This window comes from Rhea pennata, chromosome 24 (assembly GCF_028389875.1).
Source record: "Rhea pennata isolate bPtePen1 chromosome 24, bPtePen1.pri, whole genome shotgun sequence".
NCBI classification, from domain to species: domain Eukaryota; kingdom Metazoa; phylum Chordata; class Aves; order Rheiformes; family Rheidae; genus Rhea; species Rhea pennata.
The window spans coordinates 8,470,318-8,494,880 of record NC_084686.1 but is presented as its reverse complement, the minus strand read 5'-3'; the positions used below and the strand labels follow the sequence as shown (position 1 = coordinate 8,494,880).

General features: G+C 61.4%; 2 non-coding genes across 2 annotated transcripts; both read left to right on the top strand.

Annotated features, from left to right (window-relative positions):
- The first annotated feature begins 13,060 nt into the window (after window positions 1–13,060).
- Window positions 13,061–13,133, top strand: TRNAI-GAU (transfer RNA isoleucine (anticodon GAU)). The gene has a single exon. It is a non-coding gene; the product is annotated as a tRNA-Ile (tRNA).
- Window positions 13,134–22,155: 9,022 nt separating this feature from the next.
- Window positions 22,156–22,228, top strand: TRNAF-GAA (transfer RNA phenylalanine (anticodon GAA)). The gene has a single exon. It is a non-coding gene; the product is annotated as a tRNA-Phe (tRNA).
- The last annotated feature ends 2,335 nt before the right edge of the window (window positions 22,229–24,563 follow it).

Genomic DNA, 24,563 nt, shown 5'->3' with positions numbered 1-24,563 from the left:
TTATCCTGTGGGGTCCTCACAGCCTCTCCTGTCCAACAAGCCCATGAGAGATGTTGGGTTGCGGCATCTCCACCTCTCGAGATCTGCCCAACGTGGCTGGGCAAAGTCCTGAGAGACCCGTGCCAAGGGGTCCCGCTCTGATCACGACAGGCTGTGCGCGACACTCCTGAGATGCCCTCCACCATCAGCGTTTGGCAGAACGTGTCAAGACACCCTCGGGACCACCTCAACCAAGTGGACGTGCGCACGCACCCGTGGAGCTTCCCTCGCGAGGCTTTGGGAGGAAAGTGCTCTTTGGAGATGCTGCCGTTGGCCGTCCTGGGGCATTCCCAATGACTGGAGGCATGTCAAGCCACCTGTGGGGACATTGGTGGATTTCTGCGGACGAGGGAGGACCTGTAGGTGTGTTAGTTTTACGGCGGGCAGAACAAGGACTGGTTCAGGCATTGCCCCCCACACCCACACAGCAGGTGCCATCCAACCCGTGCCTGGAGAACAAGAGCAGAGCAAGTTGGGCAATGGTCAGCAGGGACATCCAGAGCCCGGCAATGTCCAGGCAACATACAGCTTGCTGCAGGCACCTCCTGCGCCTTGGCCTCCGCTCTGGCACGGCTCTGCTGTGAGCGAACAAAAGCTCTCAGGGCAGGGCCGAAGTAGCTCAGCTGGGAGAGCGTTAGACTGAAGATCTAAAGGTCCCTGGTTGAAGCCCGGGCTTTGGCAAGTGGCAGGGCGGGAGGGGTCCTTGTTGCTTCCTCCTGGCGTTTTGCAGAGCGGCGCTCTCTTCTTCCAGCCTGCCCCACCATGGCCGTGTCCTACACACCATGCAGATGGCCATGGCCCACCCCACAGCTGCGGGGAGCAGCCAGGACCCACACCGATGGCATTCTCCTTTGCTCGGCATCCTCCCACCCTGCGCTCCCTCACCTCTCTGGGGCCAAGCCAGAAGGCTGGCAGGGCCATGGGGGACCTCAAAGGATGCCGGAGGCATTTGGGTGCTGCGCTGCATCCACCCAAGCGGGGCTTCCAAAAGGCGGTCAGCAATCGCTCTCCAGCCTCACCCCCTTATCCTGTGGGGTCCTCACAGCCTCTCCTGTCCAACAAGCCCATGAGAGATGTTGGGTTGCGGCATCTCCACCTCTCGAGATCTGCCCAACGTGGCTGGGCAAAGTCCCCACGCGAGGCTTTGGGAGGAAAGTGCTCTTTGGAGATGCTGCCGTTGGCCGTCCTGGGGCATTCCCAATGACTGGAGGCATGTCAAGCCACCTGTGGGGACATTGGTGGATTTCTGCGGACGAGGGAGGACCTGTAGGTGTGTTAGTTTTACGGCGGGCAGAACAAGGACTGGTTCAGGCATTGCCCCCCACACCCACACAGCAGGTGCCATCCAACCCGTGCCTGGAGAACAAGAGCAGAGCAAGTTGGGCAATGGTCAGCAGGGACATCCAGAGCCCGGCAATGTCCAGGCAACATACAGCTTGCTGCAGGCACCTCCTGCGCCTTGGCCTCCGCTCTGGCACGGCTCTGCTGTGAGCGAACAAAAGCTCTCAGGGCAGGGCCGAAGTAGCTCAGCTGGGAGAGCGTTAGACTGAAGATCTAAAGGTCCCTGGTTGAAGCCCGGGCTTCGGCAAGTGGCAGGGCGGGAGGGGTCCTTGTTGCTTCCTCCTGGCGTTTTGCAGAGCGGCGCTCTCTTCTTCCAGCCTGCCCCACCATGGCCGTGTCCTACACACCATGCAGATGGCCACGGCCCACCCCACAGCTGCGGGGAGCAGCCAGGACCCACACCGATGGCATTCTCCTTTGCTCGGCATCCTCCCACCCTGCGCTCCCTCACCTCTCTGGGGCCAAGCCAGAAGGCTGGCAGGGCCATGGGGGACCTCAAAGGATGCCGGAGGCATTTGGGTGCTGCGCTGCATCCACCCAAGCGGGGCTTCCAAAAGGCGGTCAGCAATCGCTCTCCAGCCTCACCCCCTTATCCTGTGGGGTCCTCACAGCCTCTCCTGTCCAACAAGCCCATGAGAGATGTTGGGTTGCGGCATCTCCACCTCTCGAGATCTGCCCAACGTGGCTGGGCAAAGTCCCCACGCGAGGCTTTGGGAGGAAAGTGCTCTTTGGAGATGCTGCCGTTGGCCGTCCTGGGGCATTCCCAATGACTGGAGGCATGTCAAGCCACCTGTGGGGACATTGGTGGATTTCTGCGGACGAGGGAAGACCTGTAGGTGTGTTAGTTTTACGGCGGGCAGAACAAGGACTGGTTCAGGCATTGCCCCCCACACCCACACAGCAGGTGCCATCCAACCCGTGCCTGGAGAACAAGAGCAGAGCAAGTTGGGCAATGGTCAGCAGGGACATCCAGAGCCCGGCAATGTCCAGGCAACATACAGCTTGCTGCAGGCACCTCCTGCGCCTTGGCCTCCGCTCTGGCACGGCTCTGCTGTGAGCGAACAAAAGCTCTCAGGGCAGGGCCGAAGTAGCTCAGCTGGGAGAGCGTTAGACTGAAGATCTAAAGGTCCCTGGTTGAAGCCCGGGCTTCGGCAAGTGGCAGGGCGGGAGGGGTCCTTGTTGCTTCCTCCTGGCGTTTTGCAGAGCGGCGCTCTCTTCTTCCAGCCTGCCCCACCATGGCCGTGTCCTACACACCATGCAGATGGCCACGGCCCACCCCACAGCTGCGGGGAGCAGCCAGGACCCACACCGATGGCATTCTCCTTTGCTCGGCATCCTCCCACCCTGCGCTCCCTCACCTCTCTGGGGCCAAGCCAGAAGGCTGGCAGGGCCATGGGGGACCTCAAAGGATGCCGGAGGCATTTGGGTGCTGCGCTGCATCCACCCAAGCGGGGCTTCCAAAAGGCGGTCAGCAATCGCTCTCCAGCCTCACCCCCTTATCCTGTGGGGTCCTCACAGCCTCTCCTGTCCAACAAGCCCATGAGAGATGTTGGGTTGCGGCATCTCCACCTCTCGAGATCTGCCCAACGTGGCTGGGCAAAGTCCCCACGCGAGGCTTTGGGAGGAAAGTGCTCTTTGGAGATGCTGCCGTTGGCCGTCCTGGGGCATTCCCAATGACTGGAGGCATGTCAAGCCACCTGTGGGGACATTGGTGGATTTCTGCGGACGAGGGAGGACCTGTAGGTGTGTTAGTTTTACGGCGGGCAGAACAAGGACTGGTTCAGGCATTGCCCCCCACACCCACACAGCAGGTGCCATCCAACCCGTGCCTGGAGAACAAGAGCAGAGCAAGTTGGGCAATGGTCAGCAGGGACATCCAGAGCCCGGCAATGTCCAGGCAACATACAGCTTGCTGCAGGCACCTCCTGCGCCTTGGCCTCCGCTCTGGCACGGCTCTGCTGTGAGCGAACAAAAGCTCTCAGGGCAGGGCCGAAGTAGCTCAGCTGGGAGAGCGTTAGACTGAAGATCTAAAGGTCCCTGGTTGAAGCCCGGGCTTCGGCAAGTGGCAGGGCGGGAGGGGTCCTTGTTGCTTCCTCCTGGCGTTTTGCAGAGCGGCGCTCTCTTCTTCCAGCCTGCCCCACCATGGCCGTGTCCTACACACCATGCAGATGGCCACGGCCCACCCCACAGCTGCGGGGAGCAGCCAGGACCCACACCGATGGCGTTCTCCTTTGCTCGACATCCTCCCACCCTGCGCTCCCTCACCTCTCTGGGGCCAAGCCAGAAGGCTGGCAGGGCCATGGGGGACCTCAAAGGATGCCGGAGGCATTTGGGTGCTGCGCTGCATGCACCCAAGCGGGGCTTCCAAAAGGCGGTCAGCAATCGCTCTCCAGCCTCACCCCCTTACCCTGTGGGGTCCTCACAGCCTCTCCTGTCCAACAAGCCCATGAGAGATGTTGGGTTGCGGCATCTCCACCTCTCGAGATCTGCCCAACGTGGCTGGGCAAAGTCCCCACGCGAGGCTTTGGGAGGAAAGTGCTCTTTGGAGATGCTGCCGTTGGCCGTCCTGGGGCATTCCCAATGACTGGAGGCATGTCAAGCCACCTGTGGGGACATTGGTGGATTTCTGCGGACGAGGGAGGACCTGTAGGTGTGTTAGTTTTACGGCGGGCAGAACAAGGACTGGTTCAGGCATTGCCCCCCACACCCACACAGCAGGTGCCATCCAACCCGTGCCTGGAGAACAAGAGCAGAGCAAGTTGGGCAATGGTCAGCAGGGACATCCAGAGCCCGGCAATGTCCAGGCAACATACAGCTTGCTGCAGGCACCTCCTGCGCCTTGGCCTCCGCTCTGGCACGGCTCTGCTGTGAGCGAACAAAAGCTCTCAGGGCAGGGCCGAAGTAGCTCAGCTGGGAGAGCGTTAGACTGAAGATCTAAAGGTCCCTGGTTGAAGCCCGGGCTTCGGCAAGTGGCAGGGCGGGAGGGGTCCTTGTTGCTTCCTCCTGGCGTTTTGCAGAGCGGCGCTCTCTTCTTCCAGCCTGCCCCACCATGGCCGTGTCCTACACACCATGCAGATGGCCACGGCCCACCCCACAGCTGCGGGGAGCAGCCAGGACCCACACCGATGGCATTCTCCTTTGCTCGGCATCCTCCCACCCTGCGCTCCCTCACCTCTCTGGGGCCAAGCCAGAAGGCTGGCAGGGCCATGGGGGACCTCAAAGGATGCCGGAGGCATTTGGGTGCTGCGCTGCATCCACCCAAGCGGGGCTTCCAAAAGGCGGTCAGCAATCGCTCTCCAGCCTCACCCCCTTATCCTGTGGGGTCCTCACAGCCTCTCCTGTCCAACAAGCCCATGAGAGATGTTGGGTTGCGGCATCTCCACCTCTCGAGATCTGCCCAACGTGGCTGGGCAAAGTCCCCACGCGAGGCTTTGGGAGGAAAGTGCTCTTTGGAGATGCTGCCGTTGGCCGTCCTGGGGCATTCCCAATGACTGGAGGCATGTCAAGCCACCTGTGGGGACATTGGTGGATTTCTGCGGATGAGGGAGGACCTGTAGGTGTGTTAGTTTTACGGCGGGCAGAACAAGGACTGGTTCAGGCATTGCCCCCCACACCCACACAGCAGGTGCCATCCAACCCGTGCCTGGAGAACAAGAGCAGAGCAAGTTGGGCAATGGTCAGCAGGGACATCCAGAGCCCGGCAATGTCCAGGCAACATACAGCTTGCTGCAGGCACCTCCTGCGCCTTGGCCTCCGCTCTGGCACGGCTCTGCTGTGAGCGAACAAAAGCTCTCAGGGCAGGGCCGAAGTAGCTCAGCTGGGAGAGCGTTAGACTGAAGATCTAAAGGTCCCTGGTTGAAGCCCGGGCTTCGGCAAGTGGCAGGGCGGGAGGGGTCCTTGTTGCTTCCTCCTGGCGTTTTGCAGAGCGGCGCTCTCTTCTTCCAGCCTGCCCCACCATGGCCGTGTCCTACACACCATGCAGATGGCCACGGCCCACCCCACAGCTGCGGGGAGCAGCCAGGACCCACACCGATGGCGTTCTCCTTTGCTCGGCATCCTCCCACCCTGCGCTCCCTCACCTCTCTGGGGCCAAGCCAGAAGGCTGGCAGGGCCATGGGGGACCTCAAAGGATGCCGGAGGCATTTGGGTGCTGCGCTGCATGCACCCAAGCGGGGCTTCCAAAAGGCGGTCAGCAATCGCTCTCCAGCCTCACCCCCTTATCCTGTGGGGTCCTCACAGCCTCTCCTGTCCAACAAGCCCATGAGAGATGTTGGGTTGCGGCATCTCCACCTCTCGAGATCTGCCCAACGTGGCTGGGCAAAGTCCTGAGAGACCCGTGCCAAGGGGTCCCGCTCTGATCACGACAGGCTGTGCGCGACACTCCTGAGATGCCCTCCACCATCAGCGTTTGGCAGAACGTGTCAAGACACCCTCGGGACCACCTCAACCAAGTGGACGTGCGCACGCACCCGTGGAGCTTCCCTCGCGAGGCTTTGGGAGGAAAGTGCTCTTTGGAGATGCTGCCGTTGGCCGTCCTGGGGCATTCCCAATGACTGGAGGCATGTCAAGCCACCTGTGGGGACATTGGTGGATTTCTGCGGACGAGGGAGGACCTGTAGGTGTGTTAGTTTTACGGCGGGCAGAACAAGGACTGGTTCAGGCATTGCCCCCCACACCCACACAGCAGGTGCCATCCAACCCGTGCCTGGAGAACAAGAGCAGAGCAAGTTGGGCAATGGTCAGCAGGGACATCCAGAGCCCGGCAATGTCCAGGCAACATACAGCTTGCTGCAGGCACCTCCTGCGCCTTGGCCTCCGCTCTGGCACGGCTCTGCTGTGAGCGAACAAAAGCTCTCAGGGCAGGGCCGAAGTAGCTCAGCTGGGAGAGCGTTAGACTGAAGATCTAAAGGTCCCTGGTTGAAGCCCGGGCTTCGGCAAGTGGCAGGGCGGGAGGGGTCCTTGTTGCTTCCTCCTGGCGTTTTGCAGAGCGGCGCTCTCTTCTTCCAGCCTGCCCCACCATGGCCGTGTCCTACACACCATGCAGATGGCCACGGCCCACCCCACAGCTGCGGGGAGCAGCCAGGACCCACACCGATGGCATTCTCCTTTGCTCGGCATCCTCCCACCCTGCGCTCCCTCACCTCTCTGGGGCCAAGCCAGAAGGCTGGCAGGGCCATGGGGGACCTCAAAGGATGCCGGAGGCATTTGGGTGCTGCGCTGCATCCACCCAAGCGGGGCTTCCAAAAGGCGGTCAGCAATCGCTCTCCAGCCTCACCCCCTTATCCTGTGGGGTCCTCACAGCCTCTCCTGTCCAACAAGCCCATGAGAGATGTTGGGTTGCGGCATCTCCACCTCTCGAGATCTGCCCAACGTGGCTGGGCAAAGTCCCCACGCGAGGCTTTGGGAGGAAAGTGCTCTTTGGAGATGCTGCCGTTGGCCGTCCTGGGGCATTCCCAATGACTGGAGGCATGTCAAGCCACCTGTGCGGACATTGGTGGATTTCTGCGGACGAGGGAGGACCTGTAGGTGTGTTAGTTTTACGGCGGGCAGAACAAGGACTGGTTCAGGCATTGCCCCCCACACCCACACAGCAGGTGCCATCCAACCCGTGCCTGGAGAACAAGAGCAGAGCAAGTTGGGCAATGGTCAGCAGGGACATCCAGAGCCCGGCAATGTCCAGGCAACATACAGCTTGCTGCAGGCACCTCCTGCGCCTTGGCCTCCGCTCTGGCACGGCTCTGCTGTGAGCGAACAAAAGCTCTCAGGGCAGGGCCGAATTAGCTCAGCTGGGAGAGCGTTAGACTGAAGATCTAAAGGTCCCTGGTTGAAGCCCGGGCTTCGGCAAGTGGCAGGGCGGGAGGGGTCCTTGTTGCTTCCTCCTGGCGTTTTGCAGAGCGGCGCTCTCTTCTTCCAGCCTGCCCCACCATGGCCGTGTCCTACACACCATGCAGATGGCCACGGCCCACCCCACAGCTGCGGGGAGCAGCCAGGACCCACACCGATGGCGTTCTCCTTTGCTCGGCATCCTCCCACCCTGCGCTCCCTCACCTCTCTGGGGCCAAGCCAGAAGGCTGGCAGGGCCATGGGGGACCTCAAAGGATGCCGGAGGCATTTGGGTGCTGCGCTGCATCCACCCAAGCGGGGCTTCCAAAAGGCGGTCAGCAATCGCTCTCCAGCCTCACCCCCTTATCCTGTGGGGTCCTCACAGCCTCTCCTGTCCAACAAGCCCATGAGAGATGTTGGGTTGCGGCATCTCCACCTCTCGAGATCTGCCCAACGTGGCTGGGCAAAGTCCCCACGCGAGGCTTTGGGAGGAAAGTGCTCTTTGGAGATGCTGCCGTTGGCCGTCCTGGGGCATTCCCAATGACTGGAGGCATGTCAAGCCACCTGTGGGGACATTGGTGGATTTCTGCGGACGAGGGAGGACCTGTAGGTGTGTTAGTTTTACGGCGGGCAGAACAAGGACTGGTTCAGGCATTGCCCCCCACACCCACACAGCAGGTGCCATCCAACCCGTGCCTGGAGAACAAGAGCAGAGCAAGTTGGGCAATGGTCAGCAGGGACATCCAGAGCCCGGCAATGTCCAGGCAACATACAGCTTGCTGCAGGCACCTCCTGCACCTTGGCCTCCGCTCTGGCACGGCTCTGCTGTGAGCGAACAAAAGCTCTCAGGGCAGGGCCGAAGTAGCTCAGCTGGGAGAGCGTTAGACTGAAGATCTAAAGGTCCCTGGTTGAAGCCCGGGCTTCGGCAAGTGGCAGGGCGGGAGGGGTCCTTGTTGCTTCCTCCTGGCGTTTTGCAGAGCGGCGCTCTCTTCTTCCAGCCTGCCCCACCATGGCCGTGTCCTACACACCATGCAGATGGCCACGGCCCACCCCACAGCTGCGGGGAGCAGCCAGGACCCACACCGATGGCATTCTCCTTTGCTCGGCATCCTCCCACCCTGCGCTCCCTCACCTCTCTGGGGCCAAGCCAGAAGGCTGGCAGGGCCATGGGGGACCTCAAAGGATGCCGGAGGCATTTGGGTGCTGCGCTGCATCCACCCAAGCAGGGCTTCCAAAAGGCGGTCAGCAATCGCTCTCCAGCCTCACCCCCTTATCCTGTGGGGTCCTCACAGCCTCTCCTGTCCAACAAGCCCATGAGAGATGTTGGGTTGCGGCATCTCCACCTCTCGAGATCTGCCCAACGTGGCTGGGCAAAGTCCCCACGCGAGGCTTTGGGAGGAAAGTGCTCTTTGGAGATGCTGCCGTTGGCCGTCCTGGGGCATTCCCAATGACTGGAGGCATGTCAAGCCACCTGTGGGGACATTGGTGGATTTCTGCGGACGAGGGAGGACCTGTAGGTGTGTTAGTTTTACGGCGGGCAGAACAAGGACTGGTTCAGACATTGCCCCCCACACCCACACAGCAGGTGCCATCCAACCCGTGCCTGGAGAACAAGAGCAGAGCAAGTTGGGCAATGGTCAGCAGGGACATCCAGAGCCCGGCAATGTCCAGGCAACATACAGCTTGCTGCAGGCACCTCCTGCGCCTTGGCCTCCGCTCTGGCACGGCTCTGCTGTGAGGGGAACAAAAGCTCTCAGGGCAGGGCCGAAGTAGCTCAGCTGGGAGAGCGTTAGACTGAAGATCTAAAGGTCCCTGGTTGAAGCCCGGGCTTCGGCAAGTGGCAGGGCGGGAGGGGTCCTTGTTGCTTCCTCCTGGCGTTTTGCAGAGCGGCGCTCTCTTCTTCCAGCCTGCCCCACCATGGCCGTGTCCTACACACCATGCAGATGGCCACGGCCCACCCCACAGCTGCGGGGAGCAGCCAGGACCCACACCGATGGCATTCTCCTTTGCTCGGCATCCTCCCACCCTGCGCTCCCTCACCTCTCTGGGGCCAAGCCAGAAGGCTGGCAGGGCCATGGGGGACCTCAAAGGATGCCGGAGGCATTTGGGTGCTGCGCTGCATCCACCCAAGCAGGGCTTCCAAAAGGCGGTCAGCAATCGCTCTCCAGCCTCACCCCCTTATCCTGTGGGGTCCTCACAGCCTCTCCTGTCCAACAAGCCCATGAGAGATGTTGGGTTGCGGCATCTCCACCTCTCGAGATCTGCCCAACGTGGCTGGGCAAAGTCCTGAGAGACCCGTGCCAAGGGGTCCCGCTCTGATCACGACAGGCTGTGCGCGACACTCCTGAGATGCCCTCCACCATCAGCGTTTGGCAGAACGTGTCAAGACACCCTCGGGACCACCTCAACCAAGTGGACGTGCGCACGCACCCGTGGAGCTTCCCTCGCGAGGCTTTGGGAGGAAAGTGCTCTTTGGAGATGCTGCCGTTGGCCGACCTGGGGCATTCCCAATGACTGGAGGCATGTCAAGCCACCTGTGGGGACATTGGTGGATTTCTGCGGACGAGGGAGGACCTGTAGGTGTGTTAGTTTTACGGCGGGCAGAACAAGGACTGGTTCAGGCATTGCCCCCCACACCCACACAGCAGGTGCCATCCAACCCGTGCCTGGAGAACAAGAGCAGAGCAAGTTGGGCAATGGTCAGCAGGGACATCCAGAGCCCGGCAATGTCCAGGCAACATACAGCTTGCTGCAGGCACCTCCTGCGCCTTGGCCTCCGCTCTGGCACGGCTCTGCTGTGAGCGAACAAAAGCTCTCAGGGCAGGGCCGAAGTAGCTCAGCTGGGAGAGCGTTAGACTGAAGATCTAAAGGTCCCTGGTTGAAGCCCGGGCTTCGGCAAGTGGCAGGGCGGGAGGGGTCCTTGTTGCTTCCTCCTGGTGTTTTGCAGAGCGGCGCTCTCTTCTTCCAGCCTGCCCCACCATGGCCGTGTCCTACACACCATGCAGATGGCCACGGCCCACCCCACAGCTGCGGGGAGCAGCCAGGACCCACACCGATGGCATTCTCCTTTGCTCGGCATCCTCCCACCCTGCGCTCCCTCACCTCTCTGGGGCCAAGCCAGAAGGCTGGCAGGGCCATGGGGGACCTCAAAGGATGCCGGAGGCATTTGGGTGCTGCGCTGCATCCACCCAAGCGGGGCTTCCAAAAGGTGGTCAGCAATCGCTCTCCAGCCTCACCCCCTTATCCTGTGGAGTCCTCACAGCCTCTCCTGTCCAACAAGCCCATGAGAGATGTTGGGTTGTGGCATCTCCACCTCTCGAGATCTGCCCAACGTGGCTGGGCAAAGTCCTGAGAGACCCGTGCCAAGGGGTCCCGCTCTGATCACGACAGGCTGTGCGCGACACTCCTGAGATGCCCTCCACCATCAGCGTTTGGCAGAACGTGTCAAGACACCCTCGGGACCACCTCAACCAAGTGGACGTGCGCACGCACCCGTGGAGCTTCCCTCGCGAGGCTTTGGGAGGAAAGTGCTCTTTGGAGATGCTGCCGTTGGCCGACCTGGGGCATTCCCAATGACTGGAGGCATGTCAAGCCACCTGTGGGGACATTGGTGGATTTCTGCGGACGAGGGAGGACCTGTAGGTGTGTTAGTTTTACGGCGGGCAGAACAAGGACTGGTTCAGGCATTGCCCCCCACACCCACACAGCAGGTGCCATCCAACCCGTGCCTGGAGAACAAGAGCAGAGCAAGTTGGGCAATGGTCAGCAGGGACATCCAGAGCCCGGCAATGTCCAGGCAACATACAGCTTGCTGCAGGCACCTCCTGCGCCTTGGCCTCCGCTCTGGCACGGCTCTGCTGTGAGCGAACAAAAGCTCTCAGGGCAGGGCCGAATTAGCTCAGCTGGGAGAGCGTTAGACTGAAGATCTAAAGGTCCCTGGTTGAAGCCCGGGCTTCGGCAAGTGGCAGGGCGGGAGGGGTCCTTGTTGCTTCCTCCTGGCGTTTTGCAGAGCGGCGCTCTCTTCTTCCAGCCTGCCCCACCATGGCCGTGTCCTACACACCATGCAGATGGCCACGGCCCACCCCACAGCTGCGGGGAGCAGCCAGGACCCACACCGATGGCATTCTCCTTTGCTCGGCATCCTCCCACCCTGCGCTCCCTCACCTCTCTGGGGCCAAGCCAGAAGGCTGGCAGGGCCATGGGGGACCTCAAAGGATGCCGGAGGCATTTGGGTGCTGCGCTGCATCCACCCAAGCGGGGCTTCCAAAAGGCGGTCAGCAATCGCTCTCCAGCCTCACCCCCTTATCCTGTGGGGTCCTCACAGCCTCTCCTGTCCAACAAGCCCATGAGAGATGTTGGGTTGCGGCATCTCCACCTCTCGAGATCTGCCCAACGTGGCTGGGCAAAGTCCCCACGCGAGGCTTTGGGAGGAAAGTGCTCTTTGGAGATGCTGCCGTTGGCCGTCCTGGGGCATTCCCAATGACTGGAGGCATGTCAAGCCACCTGTGGGGACATTGGTGGATTTCTGCGGACGAGGGAGGACCTGTAGGTGTGTTAGTTTTACGGCGGGCAGAACAAGGACTGGTTCAGGCATTGCCCCCCACACCCACACAGCAGGTGCCATCCAACCCGTGCCTGGAGAACAAGAGCAGAGCAAGTTGGGCAATGGTCAGCAGGGACATCCAGAGCCCGGCAATATCCAGGCAACATACAGCTTGCTGCAGGCACCTCCTGCGCCTTGGCCTCCGCTCTGGCACGGCTCTGCTGTGAGGGGAACAAAAGCTCTCAGGGCAGGGCCGAAGTAGCTCAGCTGGGAGAGCGTTAGACTGAAGATCTAAAGGTCCCTGGTTGAAGCCCGGGCTTCGGCAAGTGGCAGGGCGGGAGGGGTCCTTGTTGCTTCCTCCTGGCGTTTTGCAGAGCGGCGCTCTCTTCTTCCAGCCTGCCCCACCATGGCCGTGTCCTACACACCATGCAGATGGCCATGGCCCACCCCACAGCTGCGGGGAGCAGCCAGGACCCACACCGATGGCGTTCTCCTTTGCTCGGCATCCTCCCACCCTGCGCTCCCTCACCTCTCTGGGGCCAAGCCAGAAGGCTGGCAGGGCCATGGGGGACCTCAAAGGATGCCGGAGGCATTTGGGTGCTGCGCTGCATCCACCCAAGCGGGGCTTCCAAAAGGCGGTCAGCAATCGCTCTCCAGCCTCACCCCCTTATCCTGTGGGGTCCTCACAGCCTCTCCTGTCCAACAAGCCCATGAGAGATGTTGGGTTGCGGCATCTCCACCTCTCGAGATCTGCCCAACGTGGCTGGGCAAAGTCCTGAGAGACCCGTGCCAAGGGGTCCCGCTCTGATCACGACAGGCTGTGCGCGACACTCCTGAGATGCCCTCCACCATCAGCGTTTGGCAGAACGTGTCAAGACACCCTCGGGACCACCTCAACCAAGTGGACGTGCGCACGCACCCGTGGAGCTTCCCTCGCGAGGCTTTGGGAGGAAAGTGCTCTTTGGAGATGCTGCCGTTGGCCGACCTGGGGCATTCCCAATGACTGGAGGCATGTCAAGCCACCTGTGGGGACATTGGTGGATTTCTGCGGACGAGGGAGGACCTGTAGGTGTGTTAGTTTTACGGCGGGCAGAACAAGGACTGGTTCAGGCATTGCCCCCCACACCCACACAGCAGGTGCCATCCAACCCGTGCCTGGAGAACAAGAGCAGAGCAAGTTGGGCAATGGTCAGCAGGGACATCCAGAGCCCGGCAATGTCCAGGCAACATACAGCTTGCTGCAGGCACCTCCTGCGCCTTGGCCTCCGCTCTGGCACGGCTCTGCTGTGAGCGAACAAAAGCTCTCAGGGCAGGGCCGAAGTAGCTCAGCTGGGAGAGCGTTAGACTGATGATCTAAAGGTCCCTGGTTGAAGCCCGGGCTTTGGCAAGTGGCAGGGCGGGAGGGGTCCTTGTTGCTTCCTCCTGGCGTTTTGCAGAGCGGCGCTCTCTTCTTCCAGCCTGCCCCACCATGGCCGTGTCCTACACACCATGCAGATGGCCACGGCCCACCCCACAGCTGCGGGGAGCAGCCAGGACCCACACCGATGGCATTCTCCTTTGCTCGGCATCCTCCCACCCTGCGCTCCCTCACCTCTCTGGGGCCAAGCCAGAAGGCTGGCAGGGCCATGGGGGACCTCAAAGGATGCCGGAGGCATTTGGGTGCTGCGCTGCATCCACCCAAGCGGGGCTTCCAAAAGGCGGTCAGCAATCGCTCTCCAGCCTCACCCCCTTATCCTGTGGGGTCCTCACAGCCTCTCCTGTCCAACAAGCCCATGAGAGATGTTGGGTTGCGGCATCTCCACCTCTCGAGATCTGCCCAACGTGGCTGGGCAAAGTCCTGAGAGACCCGTGCCAAGGGGTCCCGCTCTGATCACGACAGGCTGTGCGCGACACTCCTGAGATGCCCTCCACCATCAGCATTTGGCAGAACGTGTCAAGACACCCTCGGGACCACCTCAACCAAGTGGACGTGTGCACGCACCCGTGGAGCTTCCCTCGCGAGGCTTTGGGAGGAAAGTGCTCTTTGGAGATGCTGCCGTTGGCCGTCCTGGGGCATTCCCAATGACTGGAGGCATGTCAAGCCACCTGTGCGGACATTGGTGGATTTCTGCGGACGAGGGAGGACCTGTAGGTGTGTTAGTTTTACGGCGGGCAGAACAAGGACTGGTTCAGGCATTGCCCCCCACACCCACACAGCAGGTGCCATCCAACCCGTGCCTGGAGAACAAGAGCAGAGCAAGTTGGGCAATGGTCAGCAGGGACATCCAGAGCCCGGCAATGTCCAGGCAACATACAGCTTGCTGCAGGCACCTCCTGCGCCTTGGCCTCCGCTCTGGCACGGCTCTGCTGTGAGCGAACAAAAGCTCTCAGGGCAGGGCCGAAGTAGCTCAGCTGGGAGAGCGTTAGACTGAAGATCTAAAGGTCCCTGGTTGAAGCCCGGGCTTCGGCAAGTGGCAGGGCGGGAGGGGTCCTTGTTGCTTCCTCCTGGCGTTTTGCAGAGCGGCGCTCTCTTCTTCCAGCCTGCCCCACCATGGCCGTGTCCTACACACCATGCAGATGGCCACGGCCCACCCCACAGCTGCGGGGAGCAGCCAGGACCCACACCGATGGCATTCTCCTTTGCTCGGCATCCTCCCACCCTGCGCTCCCTCACCTCTCTGGGGCCAAGCCAGAAGGCTGGCAGGGCCATGGGGGACCTCAAAGGATGCCGGAGGCATTTGGGTGCTGCGCTGCATCCACCCAAGCGGGGCTTCCAAAAGGCGGTCAGCAATCGCTCTCCAGCCTCACCCCCTTATCCTGTGGGGTCCTCACAGCCTCTCCTGTCCAACAAGCCCATGAGAGATGTTGGGTTGCGGCATCTCCACCTCTCGAGATCTGCCCAACGTGGCTGGGCAAAGTCCTGAGAGACCCGTGCCAAGGGGTCCCGCTCTGATCACGACAGGCTGTGCGCGACACTCCTGAGATGCCCTCCACCATCAGCGTTTGGCAGAACGTGTCAAGACACCCTCGGGACCACCTCAACCAAGTGGACGTGCGCACGCACCCGTGGAGCTTCCCTCACGAGGCTTTGGGAGGAAAGTGCTCTTTGGAGATGCTGCCGTTGGCCGACCTGGGGCATTCCCAATGACTGGAGGCATGTCAAGCCACCTGTGGGGACATTGGTGGATTTCTGCGGACGAGGGAGGACCTGTAGGTGTGTTAGTTTTACGGCGGGCAGAACAAGGACTGGTTCAGGAATTTGCCCCCACACCCACACAGCAGGTGCCATCCAACCCGTGCCTGGAGAACAAGAGCAGAGCAAGTTGGGCAATGGTCAGCAGGGACATCCAGAGCCCGGCAATGTCCAGGCAACATACAGCTTGCTGCAGGCACCTCCTGCGCCTTGGCCTCCGCTCTGGCACGGCTCTGCTGTGAGCGAACAAAAGCTCTCAGGGCAGGGCCGAAGTAGCTCAGCTGGGAGAGCGTTAGACTGAAGATCTAAAGGTCCCTGGTTGAAGCCCGGGCTTCGGCAAGTGGCAGGGCGGGAGGGGTCCTTGTTGCTTCCTCCTGGCATTTTGCAGAGCGGCGCTCTCTTCTTCCAGCCTGCCCCACCATGGCCGTGTCCTACACACCATGCAGATGGCCACGGCCCACCCCACAGCTGCGGGGAGCAGCCAGGACCCACACCGATGGCATTCTCCTTTGCTCGGCATCCTCCCACCCTGCGCTCCCTCACCTCTCTGGGGCCAAGCCAGAAGGCTGGCAGGGCCATGGGGGACCTCAAAGGATGCCAGAGGCATTTGGGTGCTGCGCTGCATCCACCCAAGCGGGGCTTCCAAAAGGCGGTCAGCAATCGCTCTCCAGCCTCACCCCCTTATCCTGTGGGGTCCTCACAGCCTCTCCTGTCCAACAAGCCCATGAGAGATGTTGGGTTGCGGCATCTCCACCTCTCGAGATCTGCCCAACGTGGCTGGGCAAAGTCCCCACGCGAGGCTTTGGGAGGAAAGTGCTCTTTGGAGATGCTGCCGTTGGCCGTCCTGGGGCATTCCCAATGACTGGAGGCATGTCAAGCCACCTGTGGGGACATTGGTGGATTTCTGCGGACGAGGGAGGACCTGTAGGTGTGTTAGTTTTACGGCGGGCAGAACAAGGACTGGTTCAGGCATTGCCCCCCACACCCACACAGCAGGTGCCATCCAACCCGTGCCTGGAGAACAAGAGCAGAGCAAGTTGGGCAATGGTCAGCAGGGACATCCAGAGCCCGGCAATATCCAGGCAACATACAGCTTGCTGCAGGCACCTCCTGCGCCTTGGCCTCCGCTCTGGCACGGCTCTGCTGTGAGGGGAACAAAAGCTCTCAGGGCAGGGCCGAAGTAGCTCAGCTGGGAGAGCGTTAGACTGAAGATCTAAAGGTCCCTGGTTGAAGCCCGGGCTTCGGCAAGTGGCAGGGCGGGAGGGGTCCTTGTTGCTTCCTCCTGGCGTTTTGCAGAGCGGCGCTCTCTTCTTCCAGCCTGCCCCACCATGGCCGTGTCCTACACACCATGCAGATGGCCATGGCCCACCCCACAGCTGCGGGGAGCAGCCAGGACCCACACCGATGGCGTTCTCCTTTGCTCGGCATCCTCCCACCCTGCGCTCCCTCACCTCTCTGGGGCCAAGCCAGAAGGCTGGCAGGGCCATGGGGGACCTCAAAGGATGCCGGAGGCATTTGGGTGCTGCGCTGCATCCACCCAAGCGGGGCTTCCAAAAGGCGGTCAGCAATCGCTCTCCAGCCTCACCCCCTTATCCTGTGGGGTCCTCACAGCCTCTCCTGTCCAACAAGCCCATGAGAGATGTTGGGTTGCGGCATCTCCACCTCTCGAGATCTGCCCAACGTGGCTGGGCAAAGTCCTGAGAGACCCGTGCCAAGGGGTCCCGCTCTGATCACGACAGGCTGTGCGCGACACTCCTGAGATGCCCTCCACCATCAGCATTTGGCAGAACGTGTCAAGACACCCTCGGGACCACCTCAACCAAGTGGACGTGTGCACGCACCCGTGGAGCTTCCCTCGCGAGGCTTTGGGAGGAAAGTGCTCTTTGGAGATGCTGCCGTTGGCCGTCCTGGGGCATTCCCAATGACTGGAGGCATGTCAAGCCACCTGTGCGGACATTGGTGGATTTCTGCGGACGAGGGAGGACCTGTAGGTGTGTTAGTTTTACGGCGGGCAGAACAAGGACTGGTTCAGGCATTGCCCCCCACACCCACACAGCAGGTGCCATCCAACCCGTGCCTGGAGAACAAGAGCAGAGCAAGTTGGGCAATGGTCAGCAGGGACATCCAGAGCCCGGCAATGTCCAGGCAACATACAGCTTGCTGCAGGCACCTCCTGCGCCTTGGCCTCCGCTCTGGCACGGCTCTGCTGTGAGCGAACAAAAGCTCTCAGGGCAGGGCCGAAGTAGCTCAGCTGGGAGAGCGTTAGACTGAAGATCTAAAGGTCCCTGGTTGAAGCCCGGGCTTCGGCAAGTGGCAGGGCGGGAGGGGTCCTTGTTGCTTCCTCCTGGCGTTTTGCAGAGCGGCGCTCTCTTCTTCCAGCCTGCCCCACCATGGCCGTGTCCTACACACCATGCAGATGGCCACGGCCCACCCCACAGCTGCGGGGAGCAGCCAGGACCCACACCGATGGCATTCTCCTTTGCTCGGCATCCTCCCACCCTGCGCTCCCTCACCTCTCTGGGGCCAAGCCAGAAGGCTGGCAGGGCCATGGGGGACCTCAAAGGATGCCGGAGGCATTTGGGTGCTGCGCTGCATCCACCCAAGCGGGGCTTCCAAAAGGCGGTCAGCAATCGCTCTCCAGCCTCACCCCCTTATCCTGTGGGGTCCTCACAGCCTCTCCTGTCCAACAAGCCCATGAGAGATGTTGGGTTGCGGCATCTCCACCTCTCGAGATCTGCCCAACGTGGCTGGGCAAAGTCCTGAGAGACCCGTGCCAAGGGGTCCCGCTCTGATCACGACAGGCTGTGCGCGACACTCCTGAGATGCCCTCCACCATCAGCGTTTGGCAGAACGTGTCAAGACACCCTCGGGACCACCTCAACCAAGTGGACGTGCGCACGCACCCGTGGAGCTTCCCTCGCGAGGCTTTGGGAGGAAAGTGCTCTTTGGAGATGCTGCCGTTGGCCATCCTGGGGCATTCCCAATGACTGGAGGCATGTCAAGCCACCTGTGGGGACATTGGTGGATTTCTGCGGACGAGGGAGGACCTGTAGGTGTGTTAGTTTTACGGCGGGCAGAACAAGGACTGGTTCAGGCATTGCCCCCCACACCCACACAGCAGGTGCCATCCAACCCGTGCCTGGAGAACAAGAGCAGAGCAAGTTGGGCAATGGTCAGCAGGGACATCCAGAGCCCGGCAATGTCCAGGCAACATACAGCTTGCTGCAGGCACCTCCTGCGCCTTGGCCTCCGCTCTGGCACGGCTCTGCTGTGAGGGGAACAAAAGCTCTCAGGGCAGGGCCGAAGTAGCTCAGCTGGGAGAGCGTTAGACTGAAGATCTACAGGTCCTTGATTGAAGCCCGGGCTTCGGCAAGTGGCAGGGCGGGAGGGGTCCTTGTTGCTTCCTCCTGGCGTTTTGCAGAGCGGCGCTCTCTTCTTCCAGCCTGCCCCACCATGGCCGTGTCCTACACACCATGCAGATGGCCACGGCCCACCCCACAGCTGCGGGGAGCAGCCAGGACCCACACCGATGGCATTCTCCTTTGCTCGGCATCCTCCCACCCTGCGCTCCCTCACCTCTCTGGGGCCAAGCCAGAAGGCTGGCAGGGCCATGGGGGACCTCAAAGGATGCCGGAGGCATTTGGGTGCTGCGCTGCATCCACCCAAGCGGGGCTTCCAAAAGGCGGTCAGCAATCGCTCTCCAGCCTCACCCCCTTATCCTGTGGGGTCCTCACAGCCTCTCCTGTCCAACAAGCCCATGAGAGATGTTGGGTTGCGGCATCTCCACCTCTCGAGATCTGCCCAACGTGGCTGGGCAAAGTCCTGAGAGACCCGTGCCAAGGGGTCCCGCTCTGATCACGACAGGCTGTGCGCGACACTCCTGAGATGCCCTCCACCATCAGCGTTTGGCAGAACGTGTCAAGACACCCTCGGGACCACCTCAACCAAGTGGACGTGCGCACGCACCCGTGGAGCTTCCCTCGCGAGGCTTTGGGAGGAAAGTGCTCTTTGGAGATGCTGCCGTTGGCCGACCTGGGGCATTCCCAATGACTGGAGGCATGTCAAGCCACCTGTGGGGACATTGGTGGATTTCTGCGGACGAGGGAGGACCTGTAGGTGTGTTAGTTTTACGGCGGGCAGAACAAGGACTGGTTCAGGCATTGCCCCCCACACCCACACAGCAGGTGCCATCCAACCCGTGCCTGGAGAACAAGAGCAGAGCAAGTTGGGCAATGGTCAGCAGGGACATCCAGAGCCCGGCAATGTCCAGGCAACATACAGCTTGCTGCAGGCACCTCCTGCGCCTTGGCCTCCGCTCTGGCACGGCTCTGCTGTGAGCGAACAAAAGCTCTCAGGGCAGGGCCGAATTAGCTCAGCTGGGAGAGCGTTAGACTGAAGATCTAAAGGTCCCTGGTTGAAGCCCGGGCTTCGGCAAGTGGCAGGGCGGGAGGGGTCCTTGTTGCTTCCTCCTGGCGTTTTGCAGAGCGGCGCTCTCTTCTTCCAGCCTGCCCCACCATGGCCGTGTCCTACACACCATGCAGATGGCCACGGCCCACCCCACAGCTGCGGGGAGCAGCCAGGACCCACACCGATGGCATTCTCCTTTGCTCGGCATCCTCCCACCCTGCGCTCCCTCTCCTCTCTGGGGCCAAGCCAGAAGGCTGGCAGGGCCATGGGGGACCTCAAAGGATGCCGGAGGCATTTGGGTGCTGCGCTGCATCCACCCAAGCGGGGCTTCCAAAAGGCGGTCAGCAATCGCTCTCCAGCCTCACCCCCTTATCCTGTGGAGTCCTCACAACCTCTCCTGTCCAACAAGCCCATGAGAGATGTTGGGTTGCAGCATCTCCACCTCTCGAGATCTGCCCAACGTGGCTGGGCAAAGTCCCAACGCGAGGCTTTGGGAGGAAAGTGCTCTTTGGAGATGCTGCCGTTGGCCGACCTGGGGCATTCCCAATGACTGGAGGCATGTCAAGCCACCTGTGGGGACATTGGTGGATTTCTGCGGACGAGGGAGGACCTGTAGGTGTGTTAGTTTTACGGCGGGCAGAACAAGGACTGGTTCAGGCATTGCCCCCCACACCCACACAGCAGGTGCCATCCAACCCGTGCCTGGAGAACAAGAGCAGAGCAAGTTGGGCAATGGTCAGCAGGGACATCCAGAGCCCGGCAATGTCCAGGCAACATACAGCTTGCTGCAGGCACCTCCTGCGCCTTGGCCTCCGCTCTGGCACGGCTCTGCTGTGAGCGAACAAAAGCTCTCAGGGCAGGGCCGAAGTAGCTCAGCTGGGAGAGCGTTAGACTGAAGATCTAAAGGTCCCTGGTTGAAGCCCGGGCTTCGGCAAGTGGCAGGGCGGGAGGGGTCCTTGTTGCTTCCTCCTGGCGTTTTGCAGGGCGGCGCTCTCTTCTTCCAGCCTGCCCCACCATGGCTGTGTCCTACACACCATGCAGATGGCCACGGCCCACCCCACAGCTGCGGGGAGCAGCCAGGACCCACACCGATGGCATTCTCCTTTGCTCGGCATCCTCCCACCCTGCGCTCCCTCTCCTCTCTGGGGCCAAGCCAGAAGGCTGGCAGGGCCATGGGGGACCTCAAAGGATGCCAGAGGCATTTGGGTGCTGCGCTGCATCCACCCAAGCGGGGCTTCCAAAAGGCGGTCAGCAATCGCTCTCCAGCCTCACCCCCTTATCCTGTGGAGTCCTCACAACCTCTCCTGTCCAACAAGCCCATGAGAGATGTTGGGTTGCAGCATCTCCACCTCTCGAGATCTGCCCAACGTGGCTGGGCAAAGTCCCAACGCGAGGCTTTGGGAGGAAAGTGCTCTTTGGAGATGCTGCCGTTGGCCGACCTGGGGCATTCCCAATGACTGGAGGCATGTCAAGCCACCTGTGGGGACATTGGTGGATTTCTGCGGACGAGGGAGGACCTGTAGGTGTGTTAGTTTTACGGCGGGCAGAACAAGGACTGGTTCAGGCATTGCCCCCCACACCCACACAGCAGGTGCCATCCAACCCGTGCCTGGAGAACAAGAGCAGAGCAAGTTGGGCAATGGTCAGCAGGGACATCCAGAGCCCGGCAATGTCCAGGCAACATACAGCTTGCTGCAGGCACCTCCTGCGCCTTGGCCTCCGCTCTGGCACGGCTCTGCTGTGAGCGAACAAAAGCTCTCAGGGCAGGGCCGAAGTAGCTCAGCTGGGAGAGCGTTAGACTGAAGATCTAAAGGTCCCTGGTTGAAGCCCGGGCTTCGGCAAGTGGCAGGGCGGGAGGGGTCCTTGTTGCTTCCTCCTGGCGTTTTGCAGAGCGGCGCTCTCTTCTTCCAGCCTGCCCCACCATGGCCGTGTCCTACACACCATGCAGATGGCCACGGCCCACCCCACAGCTGCGGGGAGCAGCCAAGACCCACACCGATGGCATTCTCCTTTGCTCGGCATCCTCCCACCCTGCGCTCCCTCACGTCTCTGGGGCCAAGCCAGAAGGCTGGCAGGGCCATGGGGGACCTCAAAGGATGCCGGAGGCATTTGGGTGCTGCGCTGCATCCACCCAAGCGGGGCTTCCAAAAGGCGGTCAGCAATCGCTCTCCAGCCTCACCCCCTTATCCTGTGGGGTCCTCACAGCCTCTCCTGTCCAACAAGCCCATGAGAGATGTTGGGTTGCGGCATCTCCACCTCTCGAGATCTGCCCAACGTGGCTGGGCAAAGTCCTGAGAGACCCGTGCCAAGGGGTCCCGCTCTGATCACGACAGGCTGTGCGCGACACTCCTGAGATGCCCTCCACCATCAGCGTTTGGCAGAACGTGTCAAGACACCCTCGGGACCACCTCAACCAAGTGGACGTGCGCACGCACCCGTGGAGCTTCCCTCGCGAGGCTTTGGGAGGAAAGTGCTCTTTGGAGATGCTGCCGTTGGCCGACCTGGGGCATTCCCAATGACTGGAGGCATGTCAAGCCACCTGTGGGGACATTGGTGGATTTCTGCGGACGAGGGAGGACCTGTAGGTGTGTTAGTTTTACGGCGGGCAGAACAAGGACTGGTTCAGGCATTGCCCCCCACACCCACACAGCAGGTGCCATCCAACCCGTGCCTGGAGAACAAGAGCAGAGCAAGTTGGGCAATGGTCAGCAGGGACATCCAGAGCCCGGCAATGTCCAGGCAACATACAGCTTGCTGCAGGCACCTCCTGCGCCTTGGCCTCCGCTCTGGCACGGCTCTGCTGAGAGCGAACAAAAGCTCTCAGGGCAGGGCCGAAGTAGCTCAGCTGGGAGAGCGTTAGACTGAAGATCTAAAGGTCCCTGGTTCAAGCCCGGGCTTCGGCAAGTGGCAGGGCGGGAGGGGTCCTTGTTGCTTCCTCCTGGCGTTTTGCAGAGCGGCGCTCTCTTCTTCCAGCCTGCCCCACCATGGCCGTGTCCTACACACCATGCAGATGGCCACGGCCCACCCCACAGCTGCGGGGAGCAGCCAGGACCCACACCGATGGCATTCTCCTTTGCTCGGCATCCTCCCACCCTGCGCTCCCTCACCTCTCTGGGGCCAAGCCAGAAGGCTGGCAGGGCCATGGGGGACCTCAAAGGATGCCGGAGGCATTTGGGTGCTGCGCTGCATCCACCCAAGCGGGGCTTCCAAAAGGCGGTCAGCAATCGCTCTCCAGCCTCACCCCCTTATCCTGTGGAGTCCTCACAACCTCTCCTGTCCAACAAGCCCATGAGAGATGTTGGGTTGCAGCATCTCCACCTCTCGAGATCTGCCCAACGTGGCTGGGCAAAGTCCCAACGCGAGGCTTTGGGAGGAAAGTGCTCTTTGGAGATGCTGCCGTTGGCCGACCTGGGGCATTCCCAATGACTGGAGGCATGTCAAGCCACCTGTGGGGACATTGGTGGATTTCTGCGGACGAGGGAGGACCTGTAGGTGTGTTAGTTTTACGGCGGGCAGAACAAGGACTGGTTCAGGCATTGCCCCCCACACCCACACAGCAGGTGCCATCCAACCCGTGCCTGGAGAACAAGAGCAGAGCAAGTTGGGCAATGGTCAGCAGGGACATCCAGAGCCCGGCAATATCCAGGCAACATACAGCTTGCTGCAGGCACCTCCTGCGCCTTGGCCTCCGCTCTGGCACGGCTCTGCTGTGAGCGAACAAAAGCTCTCAGGGCAGGGCCGAAGTAGCTCAGCTGGGAGAGCGTTAGACTGAAGATCTAAAGGTCCCTGGTTGAAGCCCGGGCTTCGGCAAGTGGCAGGGCGGGAGGGGTCCTTGTTGCTTCCTCCTGGCGTTTTGCAGAGCGGCGCTCTCTTCTTCCAGCCTGCCCCACCATGGCCGTGTCCTACACACCATGCAGATGGCCACGGCCCACCCCACAGCTGCGGGGAGCAGCCAGGACTCACACCGATGGCATTCTCCTTTGCTCGGCATCCTCCCACCCTGCGCTCCCTCACCTCTCTGGGGCCAAGCCAGAAGGCTGGCAGGGCCATGGGGGACCTCAAAGGATGCCGGAGGCATTTGGGTGCTGCGCTGCATCCACCCAAGCGGGGCTTCCAAAAGGCGGTCAGCAATCGCTCTCCAGCCTCACCCCCTTATCCTGTGGGGTCCTCACAGCCTCTCCTGTCCAACAAGCCCATGAGAGATGTTGGGTTGCGGCATCTCCACCTCTCGAGATCTGCCCAACGTGGCTGGGCAAAGTCCTGAGAGACCCGTGCCAAGGGGTCCCGCTCTGATCACGACAGGCTGTGCGCGACACTCCTGAGATGCCCTCCACCATCAGCGTTTGGCAGAACATGTCAAGACACCCTCGGGACCACCTCAACCAAGTGGACGTGCGCACGCACCCGTGGAGCTTCCCTCGCGAGGCTTTGGGAGGAAAGTGCTCTTTGGAGATGCTGCCGTTGGCCGTCCTGGGGCATTCCCAATGACTGGAGGCATGTCAAGCCACCTGTGGGGACATTGGTGGATTTCTGCGGACGAGGGAAGACCTGTAGGTGTGTTAGTTTTACGGCGGGCAGAACAAGGACTGGTTCAGGCATTGCCCCCCACACCCACACAGCAGGTGCCATCCAACCCGTGCCTGGAGAACAAGAGCAGAGCAAGTTGGGCAATGGTCAGCAGGGACATCCAGAGCCCGGCAATGTCCAGGCAACATACAGCTTGCTGCAGGCACCTCCTGCGCCTTGGCCTCCGCTCTGGCACGGCTCTGCTGTGAGCGAACAAAAGCTCTCAGGGCAGGGCCGAAGTAGCTCAGCTGGGAGAGCGTTAGACTGAAGATCTAAAGGTCCCTGGTTGAAGCCCGGGCTTCGGCAAGTGGCAGGGCGGGAGGGGTCCTTGTTGCTTCCTCCTGGCGTTTTGCAGAGCGGCGCTCTCTTCTTCCAGCCTGCCCCACCATGGCCGTGTCCTACACACCATGCAGATGGCCACGGCCCACCCCACAGCTGCGGGGAGCAGCCAGGACTCACACCGATGGCATTCTCCTTTGCTCGGCATCCTCCCACCCTGCGCTCCCTCACCTCTCTGGGGCCAAGCCAGAAGGCTGGCAGGGCCATGGGGGACCTCAAAGGATGCCAGAGGCATTTGGGTGCTGCGCTGCATCCACCCAAGCGGGGCTTCCAAAAGGCGGTCAGCAATCGCTCTCCAGCCTCACCCCCTTATCCTGTGGGGTCCTCACAGCC